The sequence below is a fragment of the Microcaecilia unicolor genome, chromosome 7 (assembly GCF_901765095.1).
Source record: "Microcaecilia unicolor chromosome 7, aMicUni1.1, whole genome shotgun sequence".
Lineage (NCBI taxonomy): Eukaryota > Metazoa > Chordata > Amphibia > Gymnophiona > Siphonopidae > Microcaecilia > Microcaecilia unicolor.
The window spans coordinates 262,598,943-262,612,755 of NC_044037.1; the positions used below are offsets into that span (position 1 = coordinate 262,598,943).

The 13,813-nt window shown below is 42.0% G+C and overlaps 1 protein-coding gene across 1 annotated transcript in view; it reads left to right on the forward strand.

The window, feature by feature from the left end:
* LRP1B (LDL receptor related protein 1B) overlaps window positions 1-13,813 on the forward strand; it is a 1,639,960-nt gene that overhangs the window by 600,080 nt on the left and 1,026,067 nt on the right.

Here is a 13,813-nt window from a genome sequence, read left to right on the forward strand (position 1 = left end):
CTGTAAGCTTGAAAAAAACAAGGATGTTCTAAGAAATGTTTTTCAACTTCCCCAGGAATAGATTGATCTCTCTCATAGAAATGCTGAAGAAGTATCTGATAAGAAGATTTAAGTTTGTTAGGTGCCATTTCAGCATTTCATAGAGCATAATGCGTTCCATCTTCTGTTTGTCAGATCAATTCTGAAGAAGGTGCAGCGGATATCTTAATCTTCCTGAGCAGTTTATATTTAACTGAGATCCTTACGTCATGAAGGAAGTAAACAGTATATTGAGCCATCTTAGTGGCCAGTTTTATCTTGGAATCTGATCATGAGTAAATTTGAGATGTATTATTGTCATTATAGTTCCATGGGGTCAGGTGAGCATGTTTCCAGACCTGCTCTGTGCCTCAATTCTTTAGAAAAAAATGATTGGCGTTACACAACAGACACTTGTTATTGGGGTAATTATGTTCTGAAATGTCTGAGTATATGTGTTGTTAAACATAGGGAAAATACCCCTTTACTAACCCAGAACAGTATAACTTTTTCTTTCATTGTACATTCATTGCTGTTTTATAGGTTTTTCCAAGTTTCATTCCAGTTCATTAAATTTGTGAAGAGTTATTTTGCCTCAGGACAGATAGATCAACAGACATTCTTGACACCTTTTATATAATTCTTTCCAACATCTGTCGGGTTGGAGGGAATAAAAAGAAAGGACAGTGGACTGAAGTCATTGTTGTAATATATTATAGGATGCTGGGAGGTTTCCCTCATCTCTCCCCCCTCCCCCCATTATCATTTATTATTTATTGAGACTTAATATACTGCCCTAATATATCAGCATGTCAAGGTAGTTTACAACAGATATGTGCTGTGCGTATGGAGGAAGTGGTTGGAAGGATGGTGGAAGGTGGCATTCTATAGGCAGAACATCTTTCAGACTTAAAGGATAAAGCTAGTAGTGTCTAGTTGATTGTACATCTGGTCCTCATGGGGTGTGTGTGGATGGGTTCTGGAGATAGCCTGCCACTTTTTCACTTATAAAATGAACACATGATACCTGTGTCATTGACTGCAGTAAGAGTAATTGACATTAACGAGATAAGAATTCCTGTGGCAACCTGACTTGAGAATTGGATTCTTTCTGTGGAATATAATTGGATTACATATTTTGTCCTATTGGGTGGAGGGGGGCACATTGCCAATAATATAACAAATGGTACTCTGTTGGTAGGACAGTGTACTAAACCTGAGCTCGGGTACTATTATCTTTAAAAATATGATGGTCTATTCATTTGCAACTGTTAATGAGTTATATAGAGTTGTTGGTAGAGGGTTGGGGAGAAGTAGATAGTACAAAGATAGAGGTCAACTGTACACCAAAGGTTCTCAACTCAGTCATTCGGACACAGGAAGCCAGTGTATACTAGTTTTGCTAAGCCCATGGTGAATATATCTACTTCAAATTGTAAATAAAAATGTAAATAGTATACTATACACTGTTCAGTTTTGCATAGGGAGATTATTGCTGAGTTCCTGATACACAGAGGTAAATTAGAGGGGCCACAACAGGACATTTGATTCACTTGATGATGAATATCTAAGTAAACAATCTGTTCTGCATCAACATCAATTCTATATATACTTATGGAAACTTTATAAACACTGACATTTTAAATATAGTAGAATTATCCCAGACCAGATGCATGCCACATATTTACAAAGGTGGAAAGAAGACAAAACAACAGCCAGCATGGTTAAAAGGTGAAGTGAAAGAGACTGAGCCAAAATAATGTCCTTCAAAGAATGTAAAAAGGACCCAAATGAAGAAAATATGAATCAACATAAGCACTGGCAAGTTAGATGCAAAGCATTGATAAAGAAGGCTACAAGAGAATATGAAGAGAAACTTGCTGCAGAGGCAAAAACTCACATTAACAACTTTTTCAGGTACATCAGAAGCAGAAAGCCTGTGAGGGAATCCATGGAAATGGTAGCTCATGAGGGAGCAAAAGGAGCACTCAGAGAGGACAAGACCATAGCCAAGAAACAGAATGCATTCTTTGCTTGGGTCTTTACGGAAAAAAGAGGTAAGAGATCTACCTGTACCAGAAATGGTTTTCAATGGTGACTATGCAGAGAAACTGAAAGAAATCTCGGTGAACCTGGAAGACTTTCTGAACCAAATCCACAAATTATTGAGTAATAAATCACCTGGACCAGATGACATGCATCCAAGAGTACTGAAAGAACTCAAACATGAAATTGATGATCTGCTTAGTGATCTGTCAAAATCATCTGTAGGACCTGAAGATTGAAGGGCAGCCAATGTAACATCAATTTTTAAAAAGGGGTTCCGGGGATGATCTGGGAAATTACAGACCCGTAAGCCTGACTTCAGCACCAAATAAAATAGTGGAAACTATTATAAAGAATAAAATTATAGAACACAAATAAACCTGGATTAATTGGACAGATTCAGCATGGAAATCTTGCCTCACTGATTTATGCAAGGAACAAAAACACAATTTGAAGAGTCTATATACAAATGCTAGAAGCCTAAAAAAATAAAATGGGAGAGTTAAAGTATATAGCATTTAAAAAAGAAGTGTATATAATATGCATTTCAGAGACTTGGTGGAAGGAAGACAATCAATACAAATTATTTTGCAATGATAGAGTGGATCAAATTGGAGGGGGGGATTGCATTACATAGTAAAGAGTGGAATACTTATGGACAGAAATTCCATGTGTGTAGGGAAAGAGTATACTAGTAGGGCTTTACTACTGTCCATAGGGACAGAATGAACAGACAGATGAATAAATGTTTACAGAAATTAGTAAAGCTGACAAATTGGGCAATATTATAATAATGAGTGATTTAAATTACCCCAATATTGACTGGATAAATGTTACATCAGGGAGCGCAAGGGAGGTAAAATTCTTAGATGTAATAAATGACTGCTTCTTTCAGCACCTGGTCAAAGAACAGACAAGAGGGGGAGCTATTTTAGATCTAGTCCTTAGTGAAATGCAGGGCATGGTATGAGAGGTAACAGTGTTGAATCCTCTGGGAAAGAGTGATTATAACACGATCAAATTTAAGCTGATACCTGGAGTGAAGTCACTAAGGAAATCTACTTTAGCAGCATTTAATTTTTGAAAGGGTGAGCATGAGGAAAATGGTTAAAAAAAGATGCTAAATGGTTAGTCCACAAAGGTTAGGACTTTAAATCAGGCATGGACGTTGTTTAATAATGCTATAAACAAAAAAACAAAAACGACCCACTATAATGAACAACAATATGTGTGAATTGAGCAAGTTGCACATAAAGGAAGGTAAAAGCCTCAAAGAGCTCCAGATCAACAGATCTATAAAACTAAGGCGATCACAATGAACTGTCTTCATCATACACTAAAAAACCTTTCCAATGTTCAACAAAACTTATTATGTAATTTGCTGTGTGAGTTGCATCAAAATATCCAAAATGGCAATCAACATTTATCACGTTCAGAACATTAAACAAAAGCACACACTTATAGTGCTTTTTGATGTGATAGACTCCACATCCTCTTGGATTATTTCGTTGTTTAATAATACCATTGTGAAATCCCAGACAAGATGTTTTCCATGTATTAACAAAGGTAGAAAGAAAAGCAAATGACAGCTAGCATGGTTAAACGTACTACTACTACTAATCATTTCTATAGTGCTACTAGATATACACATCACACTATATGCAGGTACTTTCTCTGTCCCTAGAGGAATCACAATCTATATTTTTGTACCAGGGGCAATGGAGGGTTAATTGGCTTGCCGAAGGTTACAAGAAGCTACGTTAGAAACTGAACCCACATTACCAGGATCAAAGCACACTGCACTAACCATTAGGCTACTCCTCCAGTGGCTATTGGAACCAAAAAACATCCTTCAAAGAGTCAAAAAAGAATCTGAATGAAGAAAATAAGAAGTAACATAACCACTGTCAAGCTAGATGCAAAGCACTGATAAAGAAGAATAAGAAAAACTTGCCATGAAACAACCCATAATAACATCTTTCTCAGGTGCATCAGAAGCAGAAATCCTGTGAAGGAATTTGTGGGACCGTTAGATCATGAAGGAGCAAAAGGAGCTTTCAGAGAGGACAAGGCCATAGCAGAGAGATTGAATAAATTCTTTGCTTTTATCTTTACGGAAGAAGATGTAAGAGATCTACCTGTATCTGAAATTGTTTTCAAGGGTGTTGATACAGAGAAACAGAAAGAAATCTCAGTGAATCTGGAAGACATACTGAGCCAAATTAATAAATTAAAGAGTGATATATCATCTGGACTCGATGGTATATACCCCAGGGTACTTTTAAAAAGTCAAACATGAAATTGCTGATCTGCTGCTAGTGATCAGTAACATGCCGTTAATTTATTTATTTATTTATTACATTTGTATCCCGCGCTTTCCTGCTCATCGCAGGCTCAATGCGGCTTACATAGTAACAAGAGAATACAATCTGTAGTATCAGAATCAACAAAGGAGGTATGTGATAGGACAAATGAACAAGGGGTAAATGGGATAAAAGAGGTATGAGAGAAAGGATAGGGATAGGTAAGGAAGTGCAGTGATGTAGAAGAGGTAGGGAAAGAGCATGGAGGGTAAGAAGATTGGTAGGAGGTAATTTCTGAGTCGTTGTTAATGATTATATGAACCGGTAAATGGATGGGTTGCTTATGGTAGGTCAAGTCATTCGGGTAAATCTGTTTGAATAGATGGGTTTTCAATAGTTTCCTAAAGGGAAGGTATTCACTAGTTGATCGAATGTATCTGGGTAGAGCATTCCAGAGTTCGGATCCCAGGTAGGGGAAGTTAGATGCATGATATGTTTTATATTTTAGTCCTTTGCAATTGGGAAGGTGCAGGTTAAGGTATGTTTGTGAAGATGTTGACCAGTTTCTGGATGGAAGATCTAGTAGATTGACCATGTAACTTGGTGATACTCCATGGATGATCTTGTGTATTAGTGTGATGGCCTTAAAGTTGGCTCCTTCTCTAATAGGGAGCCAATGAAGTTTTATACGGAGGGGTGTTGCACTTTCAAATCTAGGCTTCCCATAAATAAGTCTAGCTGCCATGTTCTGAGCAGTTTGAAGTAGAGAGTTGCACGGGGACAGAAATCTTACCCATCCCCGCCCGTCCCCGCTGGAATTTTACCCGTCCCCACCCGTCCCCGCTGGAATCTTACCCATCCCCACCCATTCCCGCAAGAATTTAACCCATCCCCGTAAGAATTTAATGGTACATAAAATAAAATTCCAGTCAGCTCCCTCAGTCTGTCTCTGGATTTGAGCCACAGCACTGTAGGCAAGGAAGGAACGGAAGTTGGAACACTCTGGTGCGCACATGTAAGACTTGTCTCTGATTCACTTGCACTGTGTGCTGAGAGGTCGCCACATGCATGTGCCAGTAGGTCAGGTGACATCTGATTCTCGTGCCTGTGTCAGAACTGAGGTCTGTGCACCAGCCTGGTAGCAAAGAGGATTAATAGTAACATAGTAAGTGACAGCAAATAGACCTGAACGGTCCATCCACTCTGCCAATAGTCACACTCATGATCAATTTATCATTAAATCAACAAGTGTGATATTATATACTTGATTATGGTCTTTCTTTCGTGTTTCTGGAACAAAGACCACAGAAGTCTATCTGGCCCTATCCTTATGTTCCAACTACTGGAGTTGCCGTTGAAGCCCACTCCAGTCTATTTGTCTTCTCATTTGTGGGACACAGACCGTAAAAGTCTGTCCAGCACTGTCCTCATGTTCCAGCCACTGAAGTTGCTGTCTAAGCCCTTTCCAGCCCATCCTAAACCAGATTGCCATGTATGAGACACAGACCATACAAGTCTGCCAGGTATCAGCCCTAGTTCATCACAGCCAGAGTCGCCATCTAAGCGTCACTTGACACATCCACACACATGCAGCCATTTAAGGTTAGGTTTTATATAAATTCCATTTTCTAATTAGAGATCCTCTGTGTTCATCCCACGCCTTTTTGAATTCCGTCATCATTTGTGACTCTACCACCTCCTTAATGGAAGACTTTCCACAGTTGTGCTGTTAAAGCAAGGAAGAAGAAGAGGAGGAGGAGAAGACAGCACTCAAAGAAATTGGTATTCGGTAGATGAGAGGCTGGTGCAGGTGCAGCTTACACTTCTACGAGAAGACCGCAGAACTGCTTCCATCCCCACGGGAACCCCGCAGGAACTGCCCCCGTCCCCGCGGGAATCCCGCAGAGCTGCTTCCATCCCTGCGGGAATCCCGCAGGAATTGCCTCCGTCCCCACGGGGATCCCGCGGGTTCCGCGGGATTCCCGCAAACTCCGTTCCCGTGCAGCTCTCTAGTTTGAAGTTTCTTCATGATTTGGGCCTTACATCCAATGAAGATACTATTGCAGTAATCAACGTGGGTGAGTACCGTGGATTGTACCAAATTGCAGAAGGTATTGGGGAGATAAGGTTTCACACATTTCAACATCCACATCATGTTGAACATTTTCTTGGTGATGGATGTTGCGTGGTCTTCAAGGGATAAGTATTTATCCAATGTAACTCCAAGGATAAAGTTACAAATTACTCACTAGTAACTGTTTAACATTTTAAAATATATTTCTTTATTAATAGATCAATACAATTTTCCTAAAATAAAATCCATTCCCTCAACCCATAGTTATTAACCAATCCATACACCAATACATTTAAAACCAAACAATTCTCCACAATACTCTTTCAATACACATTCAAATAGCATATATCTGGCAATCTTTTACATCAATGTGTGATCATAGCTCTTTAGTCATGTGTTAATCCACTGCTCCAGAGTCTCCTACAAGATTCAGCCTTGCTTCAAATCAGACTCATTGAATCACCAACTTGTAAAATAGTTCTGTCCTTTTTTCCAACAAACCATTGTAACGTTAGTGATAAATCTTGAACAACCATTGATGACGTCAGTCAGCAACATCCAAAACTGTCCATTTTCACCATTAGCCGTATCATGTGTTCCAGATATATATATTTTTTGAAAATGTGGTTACATTTGTATTAGAGTTTCAATCTCTCCTGTTCTTATAGTATTCCACCATACGACCAGGACCCAACATGCTCATGCTCATGAATACTATAAGAACAGGAGAGATTGAAACTCTAATACAAATGTAACCACATTTTCAAAAAATATATATATCTGGAACACATGATACGGCTAATGGTGAAAATGGACAGTTTTGGATGTTGCTGACTGACATCATCAATGGTTGTTCAAGATTTATCACTAACGTTACAATGGTTTGTTGGAAAAAAGGACAGAACTATTTTACAAGTTGGTGATTCAATGAGTCTGATTTGAAGCAAGGCTGAATCTTGTAGGAGACTCTGGAGCAGTGGATTAACACATGACTAAAGAGCTATGATCACACATTGATGTAAAAGATTGCCAGATACAGTGGTGGAAATAAGTATTTGATCCCTTGCTGATTTTGTAAGTTTGCCCACTGACAAAGACATGAGCAGCCCATAATTGAAGGGTAGGTTATTGGTAACAGTGAGAGATAGCACATCACAAATTAAATCCGGAAAATCACATTGTGGAAAGTATATGAATTTATTTGCATTCTGCAGAGGGAAATAAGTATTTGATCCCCCACCAACCAGTAAGAGATCTGGCCCCTACAGACCAGGTAGATGCTCCAAATCAACTCGTTACCTGCATGACAGACAGCTGTCGGCAATGGTCACCTGTATGAAAGACACCTGTCCACAGACTCAGTGAATCAGTCAGACTCTAACCTCTACAAAATGGCCAAGAGCAAGGAGCTGTCTAAGGATGTCAGGGACAAGATCATACACCTGCACAAGGCTGGAATGGGCTACAAAACCATCAGTAAGACGCTGGGCGAGAAGGAGACAACTGTTGGTGCCATAGTAAGAAAATGGAAGAAGTACAAAATGACTGTCAATCGACAAAGATCTGGGGCTCCACGCAAAATCTCACCTCGTGGGGTATCCTTGATCATGAGGAAGGTTAGAAATCAGCCTACAACTACAAGGGGGGAACTTGTCAATGATCTCAAGGCAGCTGGGACCACTGTCACCACGAAAACCATTGGTAACACATTACGACATAACGGATTGCAATCCTGCAGTGCCCGCAAGGTCCCCCTGCTCCGGAAGGCACATGTGACGGCCCGTCTGAAGTTTGCCAGTGAACACCTGGATGATGCCGAGAGTGATTGGGAGAAGGTGCTGTGGTCAGATGAGACAAAAATTGAGCTCTTTGGCATGAACTCAACTCGCCGTGTTTGGAGGAAGAGAAATGCTGCCTATGACCCAAAGAACACCGTCCCCACTGTCAAGCATGGAGGTGGAAATGTTATGTTTTGGGGGTGTTTCTCTGCTAAGGGCACAGGACTACTTCACCGCATCAATGGGAGAATGGATGGGGCCATGTACCGTACAATTCTGAGTGACAACCTCCTTCCCTCCGCCAGGGCCTTAAAAATGGGTCGTGGCTGGGTCTTCCAGCACGACAATGACCCAAAACATACAGCCAAGGCAACAAAGGAGTGGCTCAGGAAGAAGCACATTAGGGTCATGGAGTGGCCTAGCCAGTCACCAGACCTTAATCCCATTGAAAACTTATGGAGGGAGCTGAAGCTGCGAGTTGCCAAGCGACAGCCCAGAACTCTTAATGATTTAGAGATGATCTGCAAAGAGGAGTGGACCAAAATTCCTCCTGACATGTGTGCAAACCTCATCATCAACTACAGAAGACGTCTGACCGCTGTGCTTGCCAACAAGGGTTTTGCCACCAAGTATTAGGTCTTGTTTGCCAGAGGGATTAAATACTTATTTCCCTCTGCAGAATGCAAATAAATTCATATACTTTCCACAATGTGATTTTCCGGATTTAATTTGTGATGTGCTATCTCTCACTGTTACCAATAATCTACCCTTCAATTATGGGCTGCTCATGTCTTTGTCAGTGGGCAAACTTACAAAATCAGCAAGGGATCAAATACTTATTTCCACCACTGTATATGCTATTTGAATGTGTATTGAAAGAGTATTGTGGAGAATTGTTTGGTTTTAAATGTATTGGTGTATGGATTGGTTAATAACTATAGGTTGAGGGAATGGATTTTATTTTAGGAAAATTGTATTGATCTATTAATAAAGAAATATATTTTAAAATGTTAAACAGTTACTAGTGAGTAATTTGTAATATAATGTGTAACTAATTATAGAGTTGAGACCTAGATTGTAATTGTGACAAGGATAAAGTTAAAGTTGTGTTATAGCACCTGAAGATTGAAGGGTGGCCAATGTAACACCAATTTTTAAAAAGGGTTCCAAGGATGATCTGGGAAATTACAGACTAGTAAGCCTGATTTCAGTGCTGGGCAAAATACTGAAAACAATTATAAAGAATAAGAACACGGAACACATAGACAAACATGGTTTAATGGAATAGAGTCAACCCGGGTTCAGCAAAGGGAAATCTTGCTTCACCAATTTGCCTCATTTCTTTGAGGGCATGAATAAACATGTGGATAAAGGTGAGCTGGTTGATGTAGTGTATCTTTATTTTCAGAAAGCTTTTGACAACATTCCTTATAAGAGACTCCTGATAGGAGGCATTGTCCTTCTGTAGACTAGGAATTGGTTATTGGACGGAAAACAGAGGCAAGGGTTACATGGTAATTTTTCTCAATGCAGGAGGGTGGTGTGCCACAGTGATCTGTACTGGGCTTGAATCTATTTAACACATTTATAAATGATCTGGAAATCAGAACGACTAGTGAAGTGATTAAAGGGTCCTTTTACTAAGGTGTGCCAAAAAATGGGCTGCACTAGTGTAGGCACGTGTATTCGGCATGTGCAGAACCATTTTTCAGGGCACCTGTAAAAAAGGCCTTTTAAAAGTTTTGACGAAAATGGATGTGTCACAAAATAAAAATCGGGTCTGAGACCTTACCGCCAGTGATTGACTTAGCAGTAAGGTCTCACATGGTAACCATGCAGTAATTGTCTATGCACCTAGAATGACGATTACTGCCAGGTTTCTGCTGTGCACCAGAAAATCAAAATTATTTTCTAGGGCACGTAGCAGACGCATGTTAAAAATGAAATTACCGTAAGGGCCACATGGTAGCCAGGCAGTAACTCCAAACTGACATGCATTGGGTGCGTGAAGGTGCCTATCCAGCTCATTTTCGAAAGTGATCACTGGCCATTTTCTGACATAAATCGGGAGATGGCCAGCGATGTCTTAAAAGCGGCCAAATTGGTATAATCGAAAGCGGCAGTTTTGACAGCATCGCCGCTTTCCCGTCGCTTCGCCGGCGAAAGTTCAAGGGGGTGTGTCGGTAGATTAGCGAAGGTGGGACATGGGCGGGCATGGGCGTGGCTACCAGATGGCTGCCTTTCACCGATAATGGAAAAAAAGCGGCGTTAAGCAGTGTTTTCCCGGGTTTACTTGGTCCTTTTATTTTCACGACCAAACCTCAAAAAGGTGCCCCAACTCACCAGATGACCACCGGAAGGAATCGGGGATGACCTCCCCGAACTCCCCCAGTAGTCACCAACCCCCTCCCACACTAAAAAACAAAAAAATAAAAATCTTTTTTGCCAGCCTCTATGCCAGCCTCAAATTCCGTACCCACCTCCATGACAGCAGAATGTGTTCTGTCCTCCGACAGCCTTTGCCTGCTTGTGATGTGGTTCTGGGGTGAGTGTGGCACCTTCTCTGTTATTTGCACTGCAGAGTCACATCAGCAATGCATTGTGGTGGGTGTAGATATTGGTAGTTGGTAGGCTCTACGTCTGTGGTGCTTTTCCCCCTGCTTACTGGGTCAGAGTGTGCCCTGTTTTGTTTCTTGTTGTAATCCATGCGGTAGTGGCCATTTTTGTAAGATAGTTTTAGATCCGTTTCCTGTGTTACCCACGTTAGAGAACGTAGTTCTTACCTTGAATGGTGCTGAAAGGGGGCATTGTACAGCATTGTGCCAGCTATGACCTACTGCTAATCTTAGTACCAGGGGACTCTTTGCCAGTGGGGCACAACCTCTGATCTGCAGTTAACTGTGAGTAAAGGTGGTTATGCCAAGAAAGATTTGTCTTCAGGTGTGAACTGGTGCGCCAAAGTTATACAGCAGCAATAAGGCTGTATGCAGGTCCCTGGAGCAGTTTTAGTGGGTGCAGTACATTTGTGGGTAGTGGGTTTTGGTGGGGGGGTTGGGGGGCTCAGCTCCCAAAGTAAGGGAGCTATACACATGGGAGCTTTTCTGAAGTCCACCGCAGTGCCCCCTAGGGTGGCCGGTTGGTGTCCTGGCATGCCAGTGGGGCCAGTGCACTAAAAATGCTGGCTCCTACAATGGCCAAATGCCTTGAATCTGGCCGGGTTTGAGATGGCCGACATAACTTTCCATTATCGCTAAAAAACGAAACCGCCCATCTCAAACCCCGGCCAAATTCAAGGCATTTGGCTGGCCAGAACCGTATTATCGAAACAGAAGATGGCCGGCCATCTTTTTCAAAAATACGGTTCTGGCCAGCTGTTTGCGGCGCCGCCAAAATACATCGCCGGCCATGTATTTCGCCAGCGCCGTTCGATTATTCCCCTCCACGTGGCTTAGTAAAAGGGTCCCTAAGTTTACAGGTGACAAAAAACTATTCAAGGTTGTTAAAACACTGTGAAAAATTGCAGGAAGATGGAAATTGGAAGACTGGGCATCTAGACTGCATATAAAATTTAATGTGGACAAATGCAAAGTGATGCACATTGGGAAGAATAATGTGAACCATGGTTACCTGATGTTATAGTACATCTTGGTGGACAGCACCCAAGAAAAAGATATAGGTGTAATGATAGACAATACACTGAAATGTTCTGCCCATTGTGTGGCGGTGATGGCTAAAAAAGCAAACAGGAAGCTAGGAAGTCTTAGGAAAGGGATGGTAAATAAGTGTTACGTCTGTGGCCATGACCACCCTCAGACTTACCCTGTTTCTGGGAGTCAGTGGCTGTGCTGGCTTCTGCTTGTCTCTGTGTCTGTCTCTGTCTTAGTTTCTCTCTGGCTCTGTGTGCTGATTGCCCTACTGAACCTCACCTGTGTGGGCTATACCTTTTCCAAGATGGCTGCCGCCGACTCCTCTATGCCAGTATCCAAGATGGCTCCCGCTGGGCTGACTTCTCTGTGTGTCAAGCCTCTGTTTGGATGCAAGGTGATTGCTGCAGCTTGTGCCTCTGGTGTGGAAGGGCTTTATTAATCACTTAGAGACTACAGCCCTGGCCTTTACATTTCATCTAAGGGCCCTGGTATATAGAGTGCTCTGTACACTGTTTCAGTGTTTGCTCTGTGTGAGTTTCTATGTTTGACTAGATAGCTTAGGCACCGTGTGGCTTGTTAGCCTGTGTATAGCTTTGCTAGTGCTCTGTGTTTGTTTAGACTAGCCAGCTTAGGCACCGTGTGGCTTGTTAGCCTGTGTATAGCTTTGCTAGTGCTCTGTGTTTGTTTCCAGTGCATGACTTGTTAGCTTGGGCACAGCTTTGTTGTTAGCTGGTGTTTAGCTTTCAAGTCTCCTAAGTGTGCTCTGTGTATGTTTCTTGTGTATGACTGGTTTGCCTGGGTATAGCGTTTCTATTAGCCTAGGTACAGTTTACTAGTCATTGTGTTTAAACCTGCCGACTGCCAGAACCCGGACAGTCCCTGCCTGTCGGCCTTGCCTGCGCCTAGGTGCCAGGGGGCACTCCTGGATCTTCATTCCTGCTGTTCCTGCTTGCAAGTTCCAGTTCCGGGTTTTCCTGTAAGTCCTACCGGCTGCCAGAACCTGAGGGCTCAACCCTCGGGGAAAGGTGGTCAAGCGTAGGTGAAGCCTAGGTCCAGTGTGTTCCAGTCCAGCGGGTTTCACTCCTGTATGTTCCAGTCCATGGGGCCCTCCAGTGTGTTCCAGTCCAGTGGGCTCCACTCCAGTGCGCACCCGTCCGGTGCGTTCCAGTTCCGTGTACTCCGGTAGAACTCCAGTCCGGGGTTCCGGTCCAGTTTTGTCTCATCTCTACCTTGGAGGTGATCTTGCCTGCCACTGCCGCTCCACGGTAGTGGCCCATGGGCTCACGAACCCAGTGCTCCCGGGGAAGAAGCCTGACAGTATGCCAAGGTCCTCGAGCACGCGACAATAAGACCAAGAATACTATAATGCAAGTCACCTTGAGTATTGCGTTCAATTCTGATCACCATATCTCAAAAAAATGTAGCGGAATTAGAAAAGGTTCAAGGAAGTGCAACCAAAATGATAAATGGGATGGATCTCCTCTCATATGAGGAAAGGCTAAAGAGATTAGGGCTCTTCAGCTTGGAAAAGAGGCAGCTTAGGGTAGATATGATTGAGGTCTGCACAATCCTGAGTAGAAGTGAATTGACTTTTTACTCTTTTAAAAAGTACAAAGACTAGGGAACACACAATGAATTTATATGTAAATACTTTTAAAACAAATAGTAGGAAATATTTTTTTCACTCAACAAATAGTTAAGCTCTGGAACTCTTTGACAAAAGATGTAGTAACAGCAGTTAGCGTATATGGGTTTAAAAAAGTTAGGACAAGTTCTTGGAGTAAAAGTCCATAATGTGCCATTGAGACAGACATAAGCAAGCCACTGCTTGCCTTGGGATTGGTAAAATGGAATATTGCTACTATTTGGGTTTCTGCCAGGTACTTGTGACCTGGCTTGGTCACTGTTGGAAGCAGGATACTGGGCTAGATGAATCTTTGATCTAAC